Source organism: Propithecus coquereli, unplaced genomic scaffold (genome assembly GCF_000956105.1).
Source record: "Propithecus coquereli isolate 6110/MARCELLA unplaced genomic scaffold, Pcoq_1.0 Scaffold49, whole genome shotgun sequence".
Classification (NCBI taxonomy): Eukaryota; Metazoa; Chordata; class Mammalia; order Primates; family Indriidae; genus Propithecus; species Propithecus coquereli.
In genome coordinates this window covers 7,318,707-7,331,030 of record NW_012150729.1, presented here as the reverse complement: position 1 = coordinate 7,331,030, position 12,324 = coordinate 7,318,707, and positions in this window count along the sequence as shown.

The window sequence follows — 12,324 nt, the reverse complement described above, 5'->3', positions numbered from 1 at the left end:
CCAACTCAATGAGGATCCTTATTTTACATTCCCCAGTGTTTTTTCTTTAGGTAATCTCTTACCTAATATCTCTCCCTGCTACCTATCCATAATAAAGTTGTAACTGAAACAGATATTTAAAGAAAGGAAAGGCGGCTAACATTTGTTGATACCCTATTGTGAGAAATATGGTGCTAGATACAGTATTATTTTTAATCTTCAAACAGTTCTATAGGTCTTACTACTGTTCGCATTTTCCCAATGATGGGAGAGACTCAGTAAGTTAATCATCTCTGCCAAGGATCTCTTAATGGTGGGTGGCAGTGCTAGGATTTTAATTTAGATAGATATTACTACTGGGTAAGTGCTGCTAAAATGCTGTTCCCTTGGGAGTAATATAGAGTCAGACCTTATCTTTCCTATCTGTGGTAGCAATGAGACTACTATGCAAACGATGAGCTGGGAACCATGCAAAAACTGAGCATGACCTGAAATACTCAAATAAATCTGTGAAAAGAAGACAAGATGCTAGTTAGAACCTGGGTGATATACCCCAATTTCTGGACTCTTACTTTAATTTAAAAGCCTGTGTTCTCTATACAGAAGGAAAAAAAAGACCTTGATTTAAAAATGGGCAATGAATTTGAATAGGTATTTCTCCAGAAAGATATACAAATGGCCACTAAAGCACATGAAAAGATGTTCAGTACATTATCCATCAGGGTAATGCAAATTAAGATCACAATGAGATACCACTTTGAACCCACAAGGATGGCTATAATAAAAAAAAAAAGGAAAATAACAAGTGTTAGCAAGGATGTGGAAAAATTGGAATCCTTATGCATTGCTTGTGGTAATGTAAAATGTGCAGCCACTGAAAATGTGGAAAGCAGTTTGGCAGAACCTCAAAATGTTTTGCATATGTTATCATATGACCTAACAACTCTACTCTTAGGTATATGATTAACAGTGTTGAAAATATATTTTTTACAGACACATACACAAAACAAAAATTTTTGCATAAATGTTCATAGTAACATTTGCTGATATTCATATTAGCTAAAAAATGGAAACAACCCAAATTTCCATCAATGATAAATGGATTAAAAAGGTGGTATATTTATACAATGGAATATTATTTAGCCATAAAAGGAAGTGAGATTCTATTACCTGCGACAACAGGGATGAAACTTGAAACTATTACGCAAACTGAAAGAAGGTAGCCACAATAGACCACTTTTGGGGCGATTTAATTTCCATGAGACGTCCAGAATAGGCAAATCTATACTGTGAGAAAGTGAATTATCAGTTGCCAGTGGATTGGGCGGAAGAGGAAGAATGGGGAATGTCTACTAACAGTTAACAGGCTTCTTTTTGGGATAATGAAAATGTTTGGAATTAAATAATGGTGATGGTTGCACAACTCTGTGAATAGACTTAAAACTTCTAAAAAGTGGCTGGGCGCGGTGGCTCACGCCTGTAATCCTAGCTCTCTGGGAGGCCGAGGTGGGCGGATTGTTTGAGCTCAGGAGTTCGAGACCAGCCTGAGCAAGAGCGAGACCCTGCCTCTACTAAAGTTAGAAAGAAATTAATCGGACAACTAAAAATATATAGAAAAAATTACCCGGGCATGGTGGCGCATGCCTGTGGTCCCAACTACTCGGGAGGCTGAGGCAGTAGGATTGCTTGAGCCCAGGAGTTTGAGGTTGCTGTGAGCTAGGATGACGCCACGGCACTCACTCCGGGCAAAAAGAGTGAGACTCTGTCTCAAAAAAAAAAAAAAAAAAAAAACTTATTGGGTAATTATTTTTAAAAAGTTGTTGAAATAACTGAAACAGTTTATAAAGAGGAAGAACTTGAAAATCCAAGTACTTGACTTGGGTTAAGTGCTTTAGTCACCCATTTTTTCCTCAATATTACTTTATCCACAAGCCCCAGAGCTAATTGGATCATCATATTGAGGAATAAATAGACTGAGAATTCTTCACCGTCATCTTTAAAGGGCTGCTGTGCTGACACAACGGTTCCAAGATCAGTGCTCACCTAATGCTGGAGAGCTGAGGGAGAAGTAAGACTTGACCTTCAGTGAAATGTAACATTCAAGAACGTTAAGGACTTAAGGAATAGGGAAGGATATGGGCCAAGGTAGTGAAACTGAATTGATGGGGCTTACACAGGGGGAAAAAATGTGTCCACTATTGTGCTTGCCCGTAAGGGTAAGGATATAGGAATAGGACAATGTAGATTGGGGGAGGATACCCTGAATGCCAGGACAAAGAGAACCAAACTAAGAGAATTCCACTTTTGTCCTGGACTTTCTCTGAATCCCTGAGTGAAGTTGGATAATTTCCCTTCAATCCTTGTACTCCAGGATGCTCTACAATCATGAGAGGTACTGAATTGGTTTCTACAGGAAGTGTTTATTTGGGGTAATGTTTTGCTTCATGGATCACTGTATTGGTTTCCTACTACTTGTGTGACAAATGACCACCTACTTAGTGACTTAAAACAACACCCGTGTATTATTTTACAGTTCTAGAGGTCAGAAGTCTAAAATCAAGACGTCAGCAGGGCCGCACTCCTTCTGATGTCTTTAGAAGACAATCTGAGAATCTGTTTCCTTGCTTTTCCAGCTTCTAGAGGCTGTCTGTGTTCTTTGACTCATGGCTCTTTCCTTCATTCTCAAAGTGCACCCCTCCAACCTTTGGCTTCATCATCACATTTCCTTTTTCTGACTTTGACCTTCTTGCTTCCCTCCTATAAGGGCCCTTGTGATTACACTGTGCCCACTGGATAAGCAAGACAGTCTTCCTTCGCAAGATCCTTAACTTAATCACACCTGCAAAGTCCTTTTGCCATTTAAGGTAACATATTCGTAGGTTCTGGGTATTATAATGTGGACATCTTTGGTGAGCTATTCTACAGTCTACCTCAATCACCTGTAACAGATTTATTGGAATCATTAAGCATAGATTGTTAATGTGTGCCATCGTACATTTCCAGGAATGGGGTCTGGGATATGCACGTTAGATAGAATTTTCCAAGTTTGAAGTGCACTACTGTGAGAAGAGGCATGTCACTAAAGATTTTTGAGGATGAGTAGAGGAATGAAATTAATAAAACAGTGTTTCAAGGCAAATGTTAACATGTTTAAAAATCATATGAAAGCTGAGCAGTGTTAGGAGCTACTGAGATTTTTTGTCTACACTTATGTTTTTTTTTTTAAAGACAAAGTCTTGTGTTGTCTCAAACTCCTGGGCTTAAGCTATCCTTCCACCTCAGTAGCTCCTGAGTAGCTAGGAATACAGGTATGCTGAGTAGCTGGAAATACAGGTATGCACCATGGCACCTGGCTTGTTCTTTGGTAAGAGAAGATTCTGCATAGAATTTGAATCAAAAAAAGGAAAACAAAAGGGAGTTAGTTTAGGTATAAGAGCGTAGGCAAGCCTGTTCTTCTAGTCTAGGAACCACCCTAGATACTCAACTTCTTTGCTCCTCGGGGGAATTCCTGCTTTATAAAACCTACTTTCCTATGGCATTGCCTATCAGCAGGGAAACCTTTTAGACCCTGTTGCAACCTGAGCACGAACAGGTATTGCTATAGCACCCGTGCACCTGGAAAGAAAATCAGAGCAAAGTTGCTAAGTCCTTCCTTCTCCTATCAGATAATTATCCTCTTTGTACTACTTTCCTTCCAGCTGTGCATATTGCAGAGACTTCTGAGCCCTGAGAGGGAATGAAAAATTCCTCTTGCATCATAGTTAGTCAGTATTGAGGAGGAAAGGCTTGTTTGCGTGAAATGGCTTTCTTATCTCAAATCAGCAGTTTCTCCTAGCATGAATCCATAAAATGAAATAGATCAACCAAGATGTCTGATTTTTTCTCGCTTTCTCCTGGAAGCAGGTTCCTGAAATTCTAGCAGGGGGCTCAACAGAAGCAGATTTTGCCACTTTCATCAGGGCAGTGGTTCTCGGCATGACCTGCACCTTGATATCATCCGAGGGACTTAAAAATGTCCTTAGGCCCCGTTCCTAGAGATTGTGATTTAAGTCATTTGAAAGAATTTCTGGCATCGGTATTTCTAAAAAATTCTCCAAATAATTCTAATGTGAAACCAGGGTTGAAAGCCACTGAATTAGAAAAGTTTAGATGGGTTCAGGTCAGGAAATGTCTAATAGTTTCAATTATTATCGTGTTTTAAAAAATAGAGAACAGTTAAGCATCCTATTTTTGGTCGTATGCAAGGCTCATTCAATATATTTAATACATGGCACTCACTTTAGTGATGATTAAGAGTAGGAAGGGATTTTAGAAACATTCTAATGGGATTTAGCAGGAATAACTTGGGCTTTGGAGACAGGCAGACTTGGGTTTGAATACATTTTGATTCTTCCAGTTATTAGCTGGGAAATCTTAGGCACTTAACCCTTTTAAGCTTAAGTTTCCTCATCTGTACAATGTGCCTAATAATCCCTAATTTATGGATTTGTTAAAAGGAATAAATGAGAATTACCTAAAGCCCCTGTCATATTAGAGAGCACACAGTGAATATTACTATACCCCTTTTTATAGAGGAGGAATTTAGGCAAAAAGAAAAAAAAAAACCCTCCTGATGAGTGTCTTCGCTAAGCAATACAGTAAACTAGCAGGAAATGTGGGACTAGAACTAATGACTTCTAGTCAGCATCTGGTTCTTTTGCAGAATCACAGTAATGTATCTAATATACTATTCAGAAACAGTAATATCTTTCCCTTTTAAGGCTTGCTTCTAGAGGATTATCACCTGGAATGGCCCAGATTGTCATGCCCTCTCTCCTCCTCTTTAGTTACGTAATTAAATTTACAAGAGCCAGTTAGTGCAAGACAAGGCACACCTTATGCAGCAATAATAACAATATGCATTAGAGCAGATAATAAACATGCTACTTTGAATGAGAGGATTCTGCTGAGTATGGCTCCTCCCTGGCCAGGCATCACTGGTCCAAATCTCAGGACTTAAATACGATCCTCAAACTGCTGTTCAATGGAATAGTCTTAGCCACATGTAGCTATTTAAAATTAAAATGAACTAAAATTAAATCAATTAAATAATTTAATTACTCAGTTGCACTGGCCACATTTCAAGTGCTGAGTAGTCACTGGTGGCGATTGGGTACTGTATGGAACAGCATAGACATGCAACATTTCCATCATCACAGAAAATTCTTTTGGGAAACACTGTTAGAGGACTTATTTGTATCTTTGGATTTTTCATTATATTTACATTTATAAATTGAAGTTGTTCTATTAATAGCTGTTAAATATGTACCATAAAATGGGGGAAAGGTGGCTTATGATATGAAAATTACCATGAGAGGAAGAGTGGAGGAGAAAAGAGAAAATAATGTCGATCTGTCTGAACTAACATCTAGCAATCTACAGCTCAAGTGAGAATAAACTGTCCCTCAGGTTAGTGAGCAGAAACACCCTTGCCAAAGAGTTCATTATGCTTATTTCTGAAAGGCTGGGGGTGGCACACGTCTGATACAAAGCTCTAGCAGCCAGCGCTCCTACTGGGCTCCCAGTGGGTTCCTGCTGGCAGCTGTCACTATGGCAACGCTCAAGATTGAGGCCAGAGCCCTGAAAGCAGCTGCTCTCACGCCTTTGCCCCGCTCCTGACATCCACCCTGAGTAGCCTTAACCAGGCTAATCGATCAATCACTGTGAAATCCCTAAAGAGCTTGATTTAAGCACAATTTATTTCGGTAAAAAGTAAGACTTGGAAAGAAGTTCAGATATTAAACCTAACCAGCAAATATAATGTTAGGCCTCTTCCAGCTTTAAAAAAAAAATCAAAATATAAATTTTACTATATCTTGTCACTGTATTCGATTCTTGACTATGAAAGAATTGTCCCTTTTCCCTGTATTAAGATAAAGTTCCTCATTCAGTGTGAGTGTGGAAGTTATTGGTGCTGTTCACCAGTTTCTCTTCTTCCAAGCATATTGCAGGAGAGCATGACCCAAACCTTTTATTTTTTTTCTATGAAAAATTAAAACCTCTTTGTAAGGAATTAAGACAACAGGAAGTAAAACGCAATTTTATTTCTGTCCATGTAACTTGTTTTGGCCAATGCAACGTGAGTGGAAATGACATGTGCTATCTCCAATTAGAAACCTTCAAGAAGCGATGCATGAGAACCTGTATTCCTCCCCCTGCCTGCGATGTTTCACAGGCTCGTGGAGGCTCGTCAATACTCACACCTGAGTGAGGACGACAGCGCAGAGTGCCTCGCCCGTGTAAGATGGAACTAGGGTGAGACCATCCTTTCAGCCACTGAGATTTTGAGGGTTGTTTGTTACTATAGCATAATTTAGAATCTCCCGACTAATACAGTGCATACACAAAAACAAATATAAAACAGAAAGAATAAAAAAATCTGAGGAAAATTAATTATTTCAGTGTAAACTGTTAATTTCAATAGTATCCTATCTATTGCAGGATCAGCCTAAATAAAAATTCTGTCTCATGATATGACTTTTTTCCCTGTCAATATTATTTGTTTTGAAAACAAGATTTATTAATCTTGGTTTATGTTAAAACAAAAAGTAGTCTGGTACTAGCAATTCAGTTCATCTCCTCAGACTTATCAATGACAAAATACTTATAAAAATATTTTATGACACTTATATAGAGACAGTAATAAGACATCTTTAAAATAAAATATTCTAGTCCTTATGTTTAAATAAATAACAACATACATAGCCTGTGGGAAAGGTGGATAATATATACTTAGTATGTTATTTGGCATTTTTAAGACTATTTTCTGGGAACCCTGGGGAAAGATTTGGAAGACATGTACTTTATTTTTATTAGTTTAGATTCAATGATTTAACTTTAACCAGTTCATTCATGTTTCAACATAGTTGATTGATTCCAAATAACCTGTGGATTTAAAAGTGTATTTGACCTGTGTCAATATATACTTTTTTATATATACTGTGTCAAATATACTTTTAAAGTATTCATATTTACCACAATCAAACCATATTCCAAACAATAAAACAAACAAAAAAAGAAATTCAAGATTGCTTTAAACAATGACAGCCTTCTTATTGTAAGCAAATGGTTTGTCCCCAAAATGAAGCTTCTTAGATATGTCAATCCTGATGTGTGTGTCTCATCCATCACCTCAAATTGTTTTCGAAATTGTATGTGATTTAAAAGTTTAAAAATTAAAAAGTTTAAAGCACTCATATTATTTTATACTCACAAAACCTAACACGGACTCTAAACATCCACTGAAGATAAATCAATATAAAAATAAAAAAATAATTCTCATGGCTTTTATTACTGCCATGGCTGAGATTTCCCTTCTTTTATTTGATGCTCAGAAAATAAAATCCATTTTAGCAATATATATACATTCCAATATATATATTGGAAATGTAGAAATCAAGTAGGCTGTCTCAGTGTTACCTCCTCCAACTTCTCTGCAGGATCTAGGATGTTCTGCATGTTGGCCAGCAAGGGGAGCCATCACAAAGTAATTGCAGACACATTTGCACGACACCATTTCCTCATAGACTTCAAGTTTGTGAGGGTTTTTCTAATGTACATCTTGCTTTTCGGTGAATTTTCTAGGTCAGTACTAGCCATGTTTTGTCTGCACACTCCCGGGCTGTCATAGCAGGCCACCAGATAGCAAAATCTGCAGAAAAGCTCAGATACTGTGCTGTTTCTTTAGAATCCTTTCCCCGTGTTTCATGCTGTTAGAAAAAGCTTCTATTACATAGGATCCAGGCCAAAGGCTCTGATCTGAGCCCTGCTGCTGCTTTCATTGTCTGCCCCCACTCAGGTCCCTTTATTAACTCCTCTTATCCCTCCAATAATAAATGTAAATTACATGTTTCTTTCAAGTCCACCTACCCAATTCTTTCAGGAAAATCCATTTGTTCCCAGGCACCTGGAGCTAATTCTCATTTCTTGCATCTTGTCCACTGAACCACCCTCCTGCCCTGCCGCCTCCTTCCAGACTCCCCTAGATGCCATTTTACCTCTTTTGGAGGCCTGAGCTGATGTGCTTAAGGGCTACCCCAAATGAAAGAATTCGTGCATTTGAGTTTCCCAGGCATGGTATTTGTCTGCATTGTTTCAGATGCCGAAAAAGATGAGAGCAAGCGTTTGAATGTGGCACTTAGCCAAGCAGAATTGTTTCAAGAAAAGTCAATAATGCATATTACAAACATGTTTTGGTGACCAAACACGGCCTCCTAGCTATAGGTCTCCCCTAGAAAAGTGAGGCAATTATCTCAATCAGTCAAGTGAAAAGGTCCATTTATGCTTCAATTCTCTGGCTAATTCAGGCAAAAGTAAAATTTTCATCTGAATGATCTCAGTAATTGGCTTGCTGCTTTGCTGTACCAGAGAAAAGCAAAGAAATGGGCTGTCCCATGCTGACGAGGTGATGGTAATCATGGGAAACTTGTGCATAGAAAATATCTAAGAGAAAGCACGTTAGTGGAGACTTTGTTGAGACATTTCAACAACAGATAGCTCCTAATCACAGATTGTTAGGGAGACTTTAGAATTCAGTCTTTCGTTCCTTCCCTTTACCTACCCACCAATCACTCCTCCTTCAGTCTTTCCAGTCTAAAGGATGTATACCAGGGTTGCGAATTAGGAAATCTATCTGTTACCCTTAACTCTTTCCCCTCCCTTGATTTACATTCATCCTTTTACATATCTTTTGAACATGACAGCCCTTGTTCAGGTTCATACAACCAGTGGTACTTTTCTTGAACATTCATCTATTTGACATTTAATGAGGGTCTTCTATGTGCAGGTACAATGCCAGGTAATGCAAATATAATGATGAGCAAGACAGACTTGGTTCCATTGATCATGGCTACTTGGAATTGGTTTATCTGCTTTCTATCTGGTGCCTCTTCCTTAATCCATTCTCAACCTTGCTGTCAGACTTACCCTTTTAAAATGCCAAGCCAGTCAACACATAGCTGCACAACTGCCAAAGTCCTCAGTATGAAATACAAGGATCTTGATGATCTGACATTGACTTTCTAGTCATTCTCCCTTCTTGCCACTCTCTTGTGGTTTTATAGTGGACCAATCTGGACTTTCTGCAGTTGCCTGTGATAATGGCATCAGAAAAGCTTTTTTCCTCCTTCATCTGGCTAACTATACCTGCAGTACTTCTTCACTTGGTTTTAATTGTTTATAGTATCCTTCCTATATTTTGATAACATCTGTCTTCTAGACTGTCATCTCTTGATTCTAAAGGGAATAATTTCAAGCCCCTTTAGGTATCTAAAAAAAATTTCTATTCAGTATAAACATCAGTTCTTTTAAATAGTTCTTTTTTGTTGTGGTTTTAGCCCCTTTACTGTTCTGATTATTTTCCTCTGAACACATTCCAGTAAATGGATGTTTCTCTTAAATTGCAGTAACCAGAATTGAACTCAGTATTCCATGTGGGGTCTGATTATCATTAAGGACAAATCTTGTGCTGATAAACATACACATTCATTTTTAAAGCTAAGTTAGAGAATTTCCATTTATCTCTTAACTCTTACACTGGATTCTCTTGGATACAAAATCCTGCCTTTACTTTCTTCTTTGCAATCTTAAATCTGGCTGTGATGGGCAGGCAGAGGCACCACTCAGATTTCTTTCAGGGCTCGTTATCTGCTTTTCAGGGATGGCCTCAGCTGCAGAGAGGCCTTGCCCAAAAGCACAACCTTTCTTAGCTACCCACATCCAATACCTGATTACGGCAGGGCTCTAAAGACAACTCCAGTGGGTCATATGGCTCTGGAGCTCCCTGAGGGTTGGGCTGAGGCTCTGTCAAGCCTGCATATAGTTCAAGTTATCTCTCCATTCAGTTGCTTCCTCCTGTGTACTTCCATAGCTGTTGAAACCTAATAAATACCTTGCAAGTCAAGCTCCATTTCAGGGTCTCTAGAAAGCCCAATCTAACATTTGGTACCAGGAACGATCCAAAAAAGCAGTTGATAAGATGGAATTTGAAGCTGTATCATTTGTTCCTTGGTTGGTAATGTGGACCCCATCACTGATGGTAGTGGAGCACAGACAATCCAATGGAATTAAAAGGACCCGAAAACAATAGAGGACAGGTGGTGCCACTTAACTGTAGGTGGATGCAATTATCATAATGAACAACAGAGTGAGAACCACAGCCAAGGGTTCCTGACCCACAGAGAGTTATGGAGATGGTTAATGGAACCTCACACCCCTAGGCACAAAATAGATGGGCAGCCAACAAGGGTAGTTCTGCTTATACTATCACATGAAATTAGGATAAATAATCAAGATCTTGAAGGTAGTCACCCCAACAAGATGTTGTAATCTTTTGCCTATTTTCCAGAACTGAGTTAGTGTTCAGACCCAGGACCCACTGACCAAAGAGAAGATCAAGTCCCCAGGAGGAAAGACCCAGCTACATCAGGCAACTATATATGGTAATGATACCTCCAGTCTTTCTTAAAATGTTCCTACAACCATTTGTTTGGGTGACTATGCACAAGAGAAAGAAGAATACCTAAATGTTTTAGGACTGCTCTACACTGGGTCTGAGTTGACATTGATACCTGGAGAACTGAAGCCTCACTATGGGCCACCCCTGTTAAAGTGGGAGCATACACGAACCAGGTAATGAACAGAGTCCTGGTGATGATCTGTCTTACAGTAAGTCCACTGGGTCTGTGGACCCACCGAGTGGTCATTTCTCTTGGTCTCCAAGTATATAATTGAAGATGGCATATTTGGTATATATGCGATCCCCACATTGAAGATTTGGCTTGTGGGATAAAGGCTATAATAGTGGGAAAAGCCAAGCAGAAGTCTCTGAAACTGTTCCTGCCCTCCACCCGATCAAGGCAGTAAATAAAAAACATGTTTGCATCCCACAGGGGATAGTGGAAATTAGTGGTACCCTCAGGGACCTAAAGGATGTAGGGGTTGTGGTCCCTATTATTATTTATTCCTACTTAAGTCATCTTAATGCAGCAACTTGGCCTTGTAAAATGCAGATGGACCCCAGAGAATGAGAGTAGATTATTGCAAATTCAATGAAATGGTAGTCTCAGTTGAAGTTGTTGTGCCAGATATATCAATAGTATTTTTGCTAGAACAGGTTAACCAACCTCAGGTACATGGATAAGGCTGTTGGTTTGGCAAATACGTTCCTTCCTATTCCAATTAGAAAAAGAGGATTGGAAATTTTTGTGTGCACATGGAATGGGCAACAATATCTATTTTGTACTTTGTCATAGCGTGAAGAGATCTCAACTCTCTGGATAGTGTACAGAATACCACTTCTTTATGATATTATGCTAATTAGGGTAGATGGGCAATAAGTTACCAGCATGCTGGTGTTGCTGGTAAAACACACGCACGAGGAAGGACTAGAGATAAACCCTCCGAAGATTCAGGAGCCTGCCACACCAATATAATCTTTAGGGATCCTAGAGTGTGGGGAGTTTCAGGACATCTCCCTCACAGTGAAGATAAATTATTGCATATTGCAACTCCCACTAAGAAAAGAGAAGCACAACACCTGGTAAGCCTCTTTAGGTTCTGGATGTAGCATGTTTCATACCCAGAAAGACTGCTCTGACCCATATACCGGGCAATGTGAAAGGCTGCCAGCTTTGAGTGGGACACAGAGCAGAAAAAGTCTGTGTAGGAGGTATTGGTTGCAGTGCACCAAGCCCTGCTGCTTGGGCCATGTGACCTGGCAGACACCATGGTATTAGAGCTACCAGTGGTGGAAACAGATGCTGTGCAGAGGTCATGGCAGGCCCAATGGTAGAATCCCAACACGGGCCCTGGGATAAAATCATTGCCATTTGTAGCAGTAATTTATCTGCCTTTTGAAAAACAACTCCTGATATATTACTGAGGCCTCCTAGAGACTCAGTGCCTGACTACAGGATACCAAGTGACCATGCTTCAGGAACCACATACCTCAGACTGGATTCTAACAAAGCCAGTAAGTCAAAAAATAAGGCAGCGTTAGCAGAAGGACATTGTAAGATGCATTCTAGAAAGCAGAAAACTTAGATCAAGCATAAATAGGACAGAATGCACAAAAAAGCTATGTGCCAAGTAGCCCTGTCTTCCATGTCATTTGCCACCACTGTAGCAGCACCCCTCCCTCAGCATGTCCCTTACTCCACATGGAGGATCCCTTATGGCCAAATGATGGAGGAGGGAAAAAAAACCTCAAATATTGTTTCTGGATGGGCTGGTTTAGTAAGTGGATACAATGCAAGCCGAGAATGTGTGGCAGCTCCACTGCAGCCTCGTTCAGGAGTAGCTTTGACA